This window comes from Theobroma cacao, chromosome 5 (assembly GCF_000208745.1).
Source record: "Theobroma cacao cultivar B97-61/B2 chromosome 5, Criollo_cocoa_genome_V2, whole genome shotgun sequence".
In the NCBI taxonomy this organism is placed as follows: Eukaryota; Viridiplantae; Streptophyta; class Magnoliopsida; order Malvales; family Malvaceae; genus Theobroma; species Theobroma cacao.
This window is the reverse complement of record NC_030854.1, coordinates 12,330,258-12,343,756: the sequence shown is the minus strand read 5'-3', so window position 1 is coordinate 12,343,756 and position 13,499 is coordinate 12,330,258. Positions and strand designations below refer to the sequence as shown.

Genomic DNA, 13,499 nt, shown 5'->3' with positions numbered 1-13,499 from the left:
TATATGGCTTATAGCAATATGTGAGCATGAATGGCAAAGTCGGTGTTTGTATCAAAATTATATATACTATGTATTCAACCTTGAGAGGCTAGATTGCGATAAATTGCCATGTCATGCAGATAAAGATTTTATAAATCAGGTGGTAGATAAAATAATCCATAATCCCTGCAGTGGAGGTTCTGTGGACTAGCCTAAGAGAGGGGGCACAGAATCAAATATACCTTACCTCGATCGGAGAGCAGTGTGAAGGGTATCTTTGGAGGTAAAGATTTGAGTGCACTTCATGTGGACCACCGCGTGAGAGTGAGACTCAGTCAACGCCAAGGCATGGCTAGAATTTAGGATGTAAAGACATTTAACAGCCTTGGTGGTCTCGGTCAGATGCCTAGGCCAAGGCATCCTCGGGAATGATTTTGGCAGGAGCCAAGTTTTGTGAGATATATAGGCCATGTTGATTAATTGAGTAAACTAAATATTCATGTTATGAAACATATATTAGATAAGAATATTTTAATTCGTCTCCATTTTTTCACCTTTAGATAGTTTAGATGGTATCTGTTTACTCACTGAGATTTTATAATCTCACCACTCTCAATTCCCCACATTTTAGGCTCGGGATAGTAGGTAGATAGCCGATTGCATCAAGGACTTCAATTAGCCTTGCATCGACAAAATTGTAGGTTCACAGACTCGCACCTTATTGGTTAGTTGGGGGCCTACATGTCACTGTAAAAGTAATTTTATACTTCAGTTATCTACTTTAAAATACGTATGAATATATTTAGCTTTTACACTACAGAAATAAGTTACGAATTTCTCTATAAATATTTTTTTTATTTAAAAAATAGAATATTTTATTGAATATTATTATTTTATTCAAACAATTATAACTTCATTTCAAATAGTTATTTTAGACATCTAAATTTACTTTTAATTATGAAACATGTGTTTTTCACCCATACACCATGTTTTTGGCGGGTTTCGGTATTTTCGAAGAAAAAATGACAAAAATGCCCCTATGAGCCAGAAAATAATATTATATTTGGAAACGACTTATGATTTTTTTGAAATGCGAGATTTAATAACTTTCGCTCACTAGGGAGATGCAGAAGCTGATACGAGAGCCTTGCGAGGTTTCGATTAGCATTCGGGGTGAAAAATGTCTATCGAGGCTTCACGGCGGTTGTCACAAGCTCGAGGGGAGTACCGGGTCGTGACACTCCATGGAAAGAAACCTTAAAATTTCCATAACCTTCTCATACTAGCTCCAAAATTCATGTTTTTGTACACTTTTTCATAAGGGTTTTTGTTCTCTTTGACTTTTTCACCTCAAAAACCCTCAAATAAAGTTTTTCCTTTGCACTTTCTCTCACTAACTGAACATTTATAGAGAGGGAAACTCTTCAAATTAGCTTGAAAGCTCTTGAAGGAGTTTTCCCCTTTTAATCCTCACTAAGAAAATTCAACTACAAGTCCACCAAGGTGAGAAATGAGTTAAGGTTGATTTTAAGTTGTTAAAGATGGCTAATATTTAGATTTGTGGGCTGTTATATTTTTTATAGTTATATTGTGTGTGATAGGTTCCAACGAGGCCCCACATGTCCATTTGGAGCATTAGTTGAAGTTAGAGTTGATCAAAAGAATCAACAAGGACAAGTGAGTGAACTTGCATTAAATTATTTTTGGGAAATACATATGTGTTGAGATGAAGCACTTAAATGATTATAGTTGACTTTTTTTTTCTAAATAGTGCTTGGGAACAAGCCCTTGATGAAACGTTTTATGTTGTAAAATGTGTAATGTGATGAACCCATGTGTTCCTATATTTTGATGATATATATGTTATGCTTTGAATGATAATAATGTGTGATACTTGTAACCGCCCGTGTGCGTTGTGGGAGTGCACATGAGCTGATGACCGGCGGATGATGATTCCATCTATGTGCGGTGTGGGAGTGCACATGAGCTGATGACCGGTGGATGATGATTACAGCTATGTGCAGTGTGGGAGTGCACATAAGTTGATGAGCCGAAGTTTGTATACATGTTTAGACATACCATAGAAATGTTAGAGAAAATATTATGTGATTGCAATGAATGTTGAATGTTGAAATTGTTAATTGCTTCCAAATTGATTTTCAATGCAATGAGAAACTCTCTGTCTTGCTTTTCTTGCTTGGATTTTTGCTGTAGTTTTCACTATTTCAACTTTGTTGTTGATTATAGATCCTTCACTCTAAGGGATTAAATAACCAAAGGTTGAATTAAAGGGCTTTACAAGAAATTAAGCTAAATTGCATTGTTTTTAACATAAGTGCATCATGTTTTCTACAACTTTCCGTATCGTTTGCTTGTTCGCTTCCTATGTTCACTCACTGGATTTATACTCACTCTTTTAAGCTTCATGTTTTCAGAGTCGGAGGTAGTTGGGACCTAGATTGAGGTGTCCACGTATATTCGTCTTTTTGGTAGGTACCATGGCATTTTGTAGTTGTACCTTCACCCAAAGTCACTCCGCTGGTAGTCAAGAGTCTTTTTGCCTGTGTATGCGTACGCATGATGTAAATCACTAAGATTCATAGTATAAACAATATATATATATTTTGATTGATGATGCCACTATGAGTTTACAATGGGTGATATTATTTTGGATGATCTAAACATAAGTATTTGATTGGCATAGTATATCGCTGAATAGTTTTATAGTTGAGAATTACGAAATGTGATTTTAGGAATGATTGTTGAAATGATGATCGAGATTACATAAGGAGGCTTGCTTGGGCTCAGTGAGCTATGCCCATTGGGCCCATACGCCAGTCATGGCCCATAAATTGGGCTGTGGCAAAGTTGGTCTCAAAACCCTAGGTTTCTAGGTCCTAGGATTTTCATTATTGGTCTAGCGAAGTATCGGGTCTTTATGTGGAAACTTCAGTTGTGAATTGTGAACTGCAACACATTTTACAACCAAGAAACCGCATAGATTCCCTATCTAGAAACCACCTTTTCCCTTAAGTATAATTGTAACTTGTGTTTAATAATAGGTGTTTGCTCTTGTCTAGGTAAGAATGTCGCCTAAGACACGAGCTGCCTCGAGAAGGACGAGGGAGCAAGATGCTCCTAAAAGACGACGAGTAAGCCACGGGGTCCCACCCTTAACGGGCGAGGCAGACGTGGCAGGACCACTAGGTCGTGAGGGCGGATACGCTTGTGTGTAGACATGAGGAGGAACAGTCTTTAGGTGATGCGGATAGACATCTAACTGGGGGCATCACCATTGAGGACTTCGTTGCAGGTCTGTAGGGGGTTAATAAGGTTGTGGAGATGATGGCAACCTATATGGATGACATACAAAGAATAGTAGAGGGGAGACATGTAACACAAGAATCCCTTAGTTCATAAGGACAGGTTGATTACCATCATCTAGAGGTTGAGAGAGGTCATGTAGAGGTTTCCTTTCCTAATTTCCTAAAGCTTAAGCCTCCGTCGTTTATAGGGTCTGATGCATCGAAAAAACCTCAAGTTTTCTTAGATAGTATGGAAAATATTTGTGATATCTTGGGATGTTCTAGTACCAAATCAGTTGAGCTAGCCGCTTTCCGATTAGAGGATGTGGCACAAGAGTGGTATGGCGTTTTGCGTAGAGGTAGGCCAATGGGTGCAACCTCGTTGACTTGGGATGAGTTTAATATAGCATTATTGGATCGATTATTACCAATCAGTGCACGTAATGCAAGAGCTAGGGGGTTTGAGGCCTTAGTACTGACCTCAGGTATGACGGTGTCGGAGTACGACATCAAATTCAAGCAGTTGGCTCAGTATGCGCCCTATCTAGTTTCTACTGAGGAGATGAAGATTCGAAGATTTGCGAATGGGCTAGTGGAGCCATTGTATAGGGCTGTAGCATCCAAGGATTTTGATACCTACTCCGTAATCGTGGATTACGCTCATCGGATTGAGATAAGGAGCAGTGAGAGTTGGACTGCAAGGGATAGAATAAAAAGGGCCAAGACAGAGGGCCATCAAGGTCGCAGAGACTTTAGTAATGACATTTCATCTTCTAGCCATTAAGGCCCACATCGGCACTCACGGTTACCCCAACAGGGGAGTGCTAGGATTCAACCTCATGCTCAAACATGAAAATAATCAATAATTAAAATAGTAACGCAATGAAAAAACAAAATAATATTTAATTAGAGAAACAGATGAGTCCTATAAGATCAATGTTTACGTTTTTCATGTAACTCTTAAATTAATAATTAACACTCATAAGTTTAAGAGTTACATACCTTGCTCTGAATATCGTAATCAAGAGCCAATTAAATCCAAATCTTTACTTCTTCACCTTTAGGATTTGTCAAATCTTTAGCCACCCAAGTGTTTGGCCTCTAACAATAATCCACACAGTGACTAAATAAGACCTTCCCAAAGGTAGGATTTTTACTTGTGCTAGCAAGTATTGTTTCTAAAACAAAAGGATAAAAAATTCTTGCTGAATCTTATTTTTATTAGAAAAAGAAAACTATTTTTTCTTTTCTTATTTTATGAAACAACTAAGAAGTGGTTTAGAGGCTTCTAGTTCTAGTTTGCTAATATAATATATTTATATAGCCAAACTAATTTGTAACCCTAAATACAACAGTTGTATTTTAATTTAATTAAGTATCTTAAAATTTAATTAATTTCCTACTTTATTTTGGTCTCTTTCAATTAAGTCCAACTTAATTAATTATCCTTATTTAATCTCAATCATGTCACTTAATGTGTGTGACCCATTAGGCTTCTAACATGTTGGCAATAAATATAAATCATAATCAAATATCAATTTGATAATTAATTTATATTTATAGATCATGAGTGGCATCTAGCAATACATCATGACTACCCAAATGTTAGAGAGTCAATTGAAGAATTTGACAAAGCCCTTCAGTGATAAGCCTCTCAATGCAATATGGTCCTTTCATCAAATATCCCGGATATGTCATTAAGCATGGCTCAGTGTCTACTTATAACATTCCATATGAGTTCCCATAATTCATGACTAACCTTATAAATTTAGAAAACTAACTTTCCTCAAATTCATCATGCTTTGGCCAAAGACTTTATACAAATTAATAAAGAATTGAGAACAAGTGAGATACATCCCCTCATATCACTTAGGGTGATGAATCCTCTCTCGACCACTCATTCACCTTCGCATGCTTCATGGCATACCTAAAAGCACCCTGTTTAGGCATCTTGTTGCTTCCAAATCCGTAGGGGCGAAATCAAAGTATGTCATTCCCTATACAAGATGACTTAGTGTCTCAAGTCCAAGCATTAGTTACATGACTATCACATGAGAACATTTTCCATAGACACTTAAGTGAACTACCAAATGGAGTTCGCATAGCAGGTCATGTTCAGTGAACTTGTTCTTTAACCAGCACCTACACGTTATCCTCAAGTATCCCATATATTTCAATCTATGAGATCGATTGCTTACTTCCCAAGTAAGGAGGCTTAACATGTACCAGTCTTTGAGCATTGTCAATGCCCTGTCTTGACAATACAATGACTAGGAACAATTTTAGGAACATGGCTTTTATGCACAGTGATCTCATAATTGTAACAACTTTACAATTCTCTTGTAAGGCCTTTATGTTCCATGGGCTTCATCCAATTAGTACTTAATAACTCCTTATTATTGCACTAACATGAAGAAAAACCTCTATCACATATAATTATGCGATTAAGTATGCATTAAATGACAATATATATATATTTCTTGACCAATCCAATTAGCTCAAGGGCATAAACCAACAGGGAGTGGCTCGCCTAATGCTAGTATTGGGGTAGGACAGAAGACCTTCTGTGTTGTGAGATAACAAGATTTAAGGCAAGGTGGCTATGCTATCAATCGTTGCAATATTTGTGGAGTACGACATAGAGGACGATACCTCCACGCTACAGTGGTTTGCTATACATGTGGTCAACCTGGACATATTAGGAGGAATTGCCCGATGGCTCATCAATCACAAGGTTCTGCTCACAGCTCTACCCAGCCAGCTTCATCTGCTCCTTCAGCAACTGCTTCACCTAACTTGGAGGCTAGTGGGTGGAGATGTAGAGGTGCTGTTACTTCCTCTTAAAACAGGCCGCCTGGGTCTGGACGAAAGAGTTCTGCTGGTAAGGGCCACGCCAGGGTGTACGCTTTGACACTACAAGAGGCCCAGACATCCAACATAATGGTCTCATGTCACGACCTAAATTTTGAGCCGTGACCAGCAATGAGCATAGCCACTAAGTCCAAGCAAGCCTATTTATATAACCTATTCATCAATCTATTGAGTATTCCTAAAGTCACATTTCATGATCTCAACTGTAAATACTTGAATGATATTCTACCATGATCAAATATTCACATGTATATATATATTACCCCAAAATGGTGCTAACCATCACCAACTCATAATGGCGTTACCATTCAAAGTATATATATGCATATATATTATCTCAGACAAGTATCTTAAAATTTTACATTTCGTTTATCTATATATATATAGCATAAAGACACTCGACTTCCAGCGGAGCGACCTTGGCGAAGGTACAGCTATTGAATGCCGAGATACTTACCAAAGAGACGAGTCCACGTGGATACCTTGACCTAGGTTCCAACTGCCTCCTGATCTGAAAACATGAAGTTGAAAACTGTGAGTATGAACTCAGTGAGTGAACATAGGAAGGGAATAAGCAATTGATAAGGAAAATTTAAAAATCATGATGCACTTGTTTTGAAAACAATGCAGTTTAGTTTAATTTCTTCCCTAAACCTCGTGTTTTGAACATTGGTAAATAAAGTCTTAGTGTTGCAAAGACCCATGCTCAATCATGAAGATAAAAGAGTGAAGAAAAATTATATAAAAAACAGAGCAAGGTTGCAATGTGACAGCACGTTTCTTGCTACAGCAAAAGGCATTCTTGGTTTGCATATGTTTTGGTTTTTCAAGTATATCACCCACTACAGAAGTTCAATTGACATGGTTGTTTGGTCATTAGAAAGCTAAAAGGCAGGGCTACGACTTTAATGTTTACTACTTTGCCTAGTTCTGATCGAAAAGTGGTCAAAATCACTGTCAAATTGATAGCACTGCACCACCACCCAAGAGTTTTTGGCTGTAGCGAGAATCCATTTTCGCTATAGCCAAATTCCTTGCTGCAATAAACATCAATTTGAAAATACTTAACAACTTTCACTATTCAACATGCAAGATTCCATATACATTACAATCACGTATTATATGCATAAACTTTCTACTACACACACACACACACACACATATATATATAAACACGAATACCACCACCTCCCTCAGCCAACATGCACTCCCCACACGCACATCATTACCGGCATGTGCATTGCCTACTCTGCACATGCATAGTTGTAAGTGTCACAACATCATCATTTGACCGGCATATGCACTGCCCACTCCACATATGCATGATTGTAGTTGTCACAACATCGTCATTCAACCGGCATATGCACTACCCACTCCGCACATGCACGATTACATTAATTACACAAAATTACTTAGCAATACATATCATATATTTTTATATACACATCAGCATCATATAAAGGTATAGAGATTCATCATAATCATGTTCCACATCACCAAAAACATTTCACTAAAGGCTTGTTCCCATGCATTTTATAGAAAAACAATTAAAATGTCTCAATCAACCACATGTGCCTTAATCCCAAAACATTTTGTGCAAGTTCACTCACTGGTATTTGTCGAATCTTTACTCGACTCCAATCTCCACTAATCGTCCAAATGGAACTGTGGGGCCTCGTTGGGACCTATCATCACAACAACATCACGACCAACCCGATTTGCATAATTATATTTCTAAAAGCCATCCACTAAATCATGTTCTGCTAGTTGTTTTTAACTAGCTTCCATCTACCATCAAGTGACTATATATTTTCACTATTCTAGTCACACTACAATGAATAACCCACCTCAACTACAAAACACTCACCGATCTAGCCACTAGCCATTCTCAACAACTTAAAAAAAATCAACTCAATTTCACTACTCACCTTGGTAGCTTTGTAATTGAATTTATTTCCCAAAAGCTTTCAAAAGATCATGAAAATCTCACTTTCTCTCTCTAGAACGTCCAGCTAGTGAGAGAGTGTAATAAGGAAAGGTTTTTGAGGGTTTTTATGATGAAAAAGTAGAAGAGTACAAAGAACTTTGGGAAAGGGTACACAAAAACATGAAAAATCGAGGTTAACTCAAGGAAATATATGGAAATTCAAGGCAAGCTTCCACGGGGGGTGAGAGAATGTGGGAGAGGAAGGAGAAGAAGAAGAAGTGCTGGAAATTTGAAGAACATCCTAGAAACTTAGATTTTGATGGCTTAAGCTTATCCATTTCTAGCCAAATTACCAAAATGCCCTTACTATGTCATTTTGTTTTTTCCATTGCTTTTATGCAATCTTTTTACTTGTTTAACACTAAGACAAGGTCCATAAGGGTTTAGAAACACTCGGGTTCATGAAAACTTAAAAATTTCAACTCAAGATGTAAAATGACCATTTTACCCCTACCATGAAAATTATCGGTATTTCTATCTTCTTCATTATCTTATCCTCATCCATTCATTCCTTAGGCCTACTTGGACCTTAATAACATTAGAAAATAAATTTTAGGGGCTGACCAGGAGAAATGACGAAATTACCCCTTGTTTGTATTATCGCTTCTACTGCTAGTTACGGGTCAATAGGGGTCAAGGTCTCACATCTCAAGTACTTTTTCTATTTGTGATATGAATGGTCGGGTATTGTTTGATCCGGGTTCTACCGACTCTTTCATTTCTCCATGTTTTGCACCTCGATTGGGTAAATATCGTGTTATAAGAGAAGAAAAATTAGTGGTGTCTACCCCTTTAATGGAGGTATTTGTAGCAGAATGGGAATATAGGTCCTGTTTAGTTCGGGTCAAAGAAAAAGACACTTTGGTCAATCTAGTGGTATTAAACGCCTTACATTTTGATATGATTTTACGAATGGATTGGCTGTCGCCCTGCCATGCCAGTGTGGATTGTTATCATAAATCGGTTAGATTTGATTTTACAGGAGATACATCTTTTAGTATTCAGGGGGATGGAAGCAATGCTACAACCAATTTGATATCTGTCATGTCTACTAAAAGGCTATTAAGACAGGGTTGTCTATGTTATTTGGCTATTGTGAGAGATACCTAAGAGAAGGTCGGGGATATAAACCAAGTATCAGTAGTGAATGAGTTTATAGATGTATTTCCAGATCAACTACCCGGTTAGCCTCCCCGAGCGGGAGATTTTATTTTGTATAGACTTCATTCCTAATACTAGACCTATATCTATACCCCTATATCGAATGGCACCTGCGGAGCTTAAGGATCAGTTAGAAGATTTGTTAGATAAAGGCTTTATCCACCCTAGCATCTCACCATGGGGAGCACCGGTGCTATTTGCAAAGAAGAAAGATGGGTCACTTAGATTGTGTATTGACTACCGATAGCTTAATAAAGTGACTGTGAAGAATAAATACCCCCTTCCTAGAATAGATGATTTATTTGAGCAACTACAAGGAGCACAATGTTTTTCTAAGATAGATTTACGATCTGGGTACCATCAGTTAAGGATCAGGAATGAAGACATACCAAAGACTGTATTTTGAACAAGATATGGGCACTATGAGTTTTTCGTGATGTCATTGGGCTTACGAATGCCCTTGTGACCTTTATGGATTTGATGAACTGAGTGTTCAAACCTTATTTGGACAAGTTTTTGGTGGTATTTATTGATGACATTTTGATATACTCAAGGAGTCGGGCAAAACACGAGCAAGACCAAAGATAGTGCTCCAAACTTTGAGAGAACATCAATTGTATGCCAAGTTCTCCAAGTGTGAGTTCTGGCTCAAAAGTGTTGCCTTTTTAGGACATGTGGTCTCTAAGGATGGGGTACAAGTCGACCCAAAGAAAGTTGAGGCAGTGTAAAGTGGCCAAGGCCAACATCGATTACAGAGATTAGGAGCTTTTTGGGTTTGGCTGTGTAATGCCCAGTACTTTGATATGGTGACTAATAAAGCTTACTGGATGCCAATTGAGGTTAATTATAATGTTTAAAAATGATGAAAGATGAAAGGAATAGTTTGGGATAAAATATTCCCCACGCGAGAAAATAATAATAAAATAATAATATTTTTATCGAGGAAGAATTTGCAAGATAAAAAGTGATTCGGAAGTGAATTGAAGCATAATAAGGTATTTTGGGTACCAAGGAGACAAGAGGAAATTTTTGGAATAAAATAATATTAAAATATTAATATTTTATTCAATGCTTAAATTTTCCATGAAAAAGGAGTATATAGTCAATCTAAGTGGGGGAGAAGAAAAATGAGAAAATTTAGGAGAAAAATGATGTTAATGGGGCTCGCGTGTGTTTATTAAAAAAAAAGATAACGCGGGTAAATAAATATTTTAAATATTATGAAAACACCGCTTTGGAGTACAAACTTTATACTTAGTTTGTACATGTGTAAAAGAAGATAATAGAAGGAAATTGGAGTTAAATGAGTGGTAGGAGGATACAAGTAAAAAGGGTAAAAACCTTGGAGGGCAAAATGCTAATTTTGCCATTTGCTTAAGAAGCTTTGTGTCACGACCCGGTACTCCCCTCGAGCCCGTGACAACCGTCGCGGTGTCCCGTTAGGCACTCATTACCCGAAATGCCAACTGAAACCCAACAAGGCTTTAATATCAGTTTCTCATTTTTCCTATGAGTAACTGTTGCCAAATATCATGTTCTAAGACGTTTTAAACTATTTCCAACTTAAAACAATAAAAAATAATAATTTTCATCTCACAGGGGTATTTCGATCATTTTTCCTCGAAAAATTCGATACCAGCTAATAATGTAGTATATAAGTGCAGAACACATATTTTAAAATCAAAAATAAATTTAGATGTCTAAAACATTTGTTTAAAGTGAAATCATGACCGTTAGAATAAAATAAAAATATTAAACAAAATATTCTATTTTCTTATAAAACAATATTTATAAAGTTACCGGTAAATAATTTTTATAGCATAAGAGCTAAATAAATTCATACATACTGTAACACTAAAAACCAAAGTATAAAATTTAATTTACAATGACACGTAGACCCCCAAATGACAAAAATGGACAAAGGCTACAAACCTACAGTTTTTGAGGAAGTAAAGCCAACTGTAGCCTTCGACGATATCAGCTATCTACAGCCTATACTGAGCTTGAAATGGGTGGAAAGGAGGGTGGTGAGATTATAAATCCTAGTGAGAAAACAAACACCATTCAAAATATCTAAAGTCGAGTAAATGGAGACGATTAAAATGTTCCATCTCAATATGTAATTCATAACATAAATATTCATTTCATTTAAATAATCAACATGGCTTATGAGTATCTTAAAAGCTTGGCTCCTGCCAAAATCATTCTCGGGAATACCTTGGTCGAGGCATTTAACCGAGTCTGCCAAGGCTGTTAAATAATTTTGTATACACATAAACATATTTTTAGTTTGAAAAACACAGTCGTTCCTTGGTGTTAGCGGAGTTCATCATCACGAGGTGGTTCGGCGTGACGTGAACTCTAACCATACCTCAGGAGATTCCCTACGCTCCTCTCCGATCGAGGTACATATATAACCGGATTTTGTGCCCCTCAAAAAGCCTAGTCCACAGAACCCACCCACTGCAACAAGCTAAACCACCATATAATAAAATTTTGACAGCATGACATGACTAATATTATACTACCCAGCCTGTAAATGTAAAACAGAACAATTCATACAGTTCACAAACCACAATTCCAGCCAGTCATGCCAACACTTTATCATAAGCCATCGATTAGAATCATAAATTTCAACACATCAAGTGGTCTCCAGTTACTCTATTTTCAAAGCCATCATTCAATTTTAATACAATTTATAAAATCTTCTCATTTAAACACATTTTGTTTATAAAACCTAAAAATTAACCATTTAAACTCATTTTCCATAAAATTCACAAAATTGAATAAAAAGATCACTTTAGATAATTAAAATGATGATAAGGTTACTCACTATTTCGGGAGTCAAATTTCTAAAGTACTCTAACTACCGATCCTCGGGTACAATTTCTTTGCCCTTAGCGGAAGATTCACCACCTATACATCATACGTGACATGAATTTCAATAATTTGTGTCAATTTATCATAAACTATTTCAGGCTCTATAAATCTATATGAATGCAAGCAATGTGATGCAAAATGTCCGAATAGCCGTTTAAATACGGTATTCAACCTAATTCGCACTATTCTCGATGTAATTGGCTAAAACCTCCAATTTAACTCCAAATCGATTTCTTTCACTTTCTACACTCCAATTATACTTAAAATACCTCAATGACTGTGAAAATGATTTCATTTATCAGTTCAAACCATAAATCGCACATGTCTATACATTAGTTAAAAATTCAAATTTTCATGCCAAAATTTCTCATTAAATTTCTAGCCTCACCAATCATTAAATACCACCAAAATATCATGAAATATCATCCATTTCAGCCTCAATATCCTCCCTAGAAAATTCGGCCTCTTGTGGGTTTGTGAAGAACAAAGTGATTCCTTGCTAGATTTTCATACTTTCCATTACCAAACAACCAAAAACACTTAATTAGCTTGAAATCTAGCAAAATCAATGCTCAAAACCTCTCCTCTCAAATTCGGCCAGCATGGGTTCATCATGCAAACTTGAGTTCTAAGCAAGGAAAATGAAAAAGAAGGCATGGGTAGTGTAAATCACAAAATTTAACCTTTATTAGCGTAATCCCTTGAAATCCCACACTTTTTCTTTAATTTCCCCACCTAGGGTTTGTGTTCTTTCCTTTCTCTCTTTGTTCTTCCTGTGGCCGGCCATATGAAGAGAAATGGGCTGATTTATGTGCTGATTTTTAAGCCAAATATTTAATGGATATAAACTTGACACATGTCACCATTCCATTGGTCCATGTGTCATACTTACCTATTAAGCAATCTCTCTCCACCACTTAAATATCCTCAATTATCCATGATAATATTAGACAAAATCCATGTGCTGGACAAGTGTTAGGTGGTGTAAAATTACAATTTTGCCCCTGGGGTGGCAAAATGACTATTTTACCCTTATGCTCGATAAAGTGTTGAAATTAAAATTTTTCACTTCTGAAACTCAAATTATGTTCTAAATAGTCAATCTTAGTCAAAAATTTCATCTAACTCTCACATCTTAACCTCGGGTGGCGAAATGACCATTTTACCCCTAGATCTTGAAAATTCTAATTTGACTCCATATGGAATCTCGAACTCCGAATCACCATTTTAAGTTGTTCTGGAAATTTAAAATTCTCAATTTCATCTTAAGATCTCTATGTAGACTAGTTCGAGGCTTAATTCAACTTAATAGTACC

The 13,499-nt window shown here is 36.6% G+C and overlaps 2 long non-coding RNA genes across 2 annotated transcripts; both read right to left on the bottom strand.

The window, feature by feature from the left end:
• Window positions 5,781-7,838, bottom strand: LOC108662151. The gene is made up of 3 exons (XR_001927935.1): window positions 7,766-7,838; window positions 6,613-6,666; window positions 5,781-6,242 (listed from the first exon to the last, which is right to left on the bottom strand). It is a non-coding gene; the product is annotated as an uncharacterized LOC108662151 (long non-coding RNA).
• LOC108662205 lies at window positions 11,654-12,905 on the bottom strand. The gene is made up of 3 exons (XR_001928007.1): window positions 12,867-12,905; window positions 12,137-12,219; window positions 11,654-11,776 (listed from the first exon to the last, which is right to left on the bottom strand). It is a non-coding gene; the product is annotated as an uncharacterized LOC108662205 (long non-coding RNA).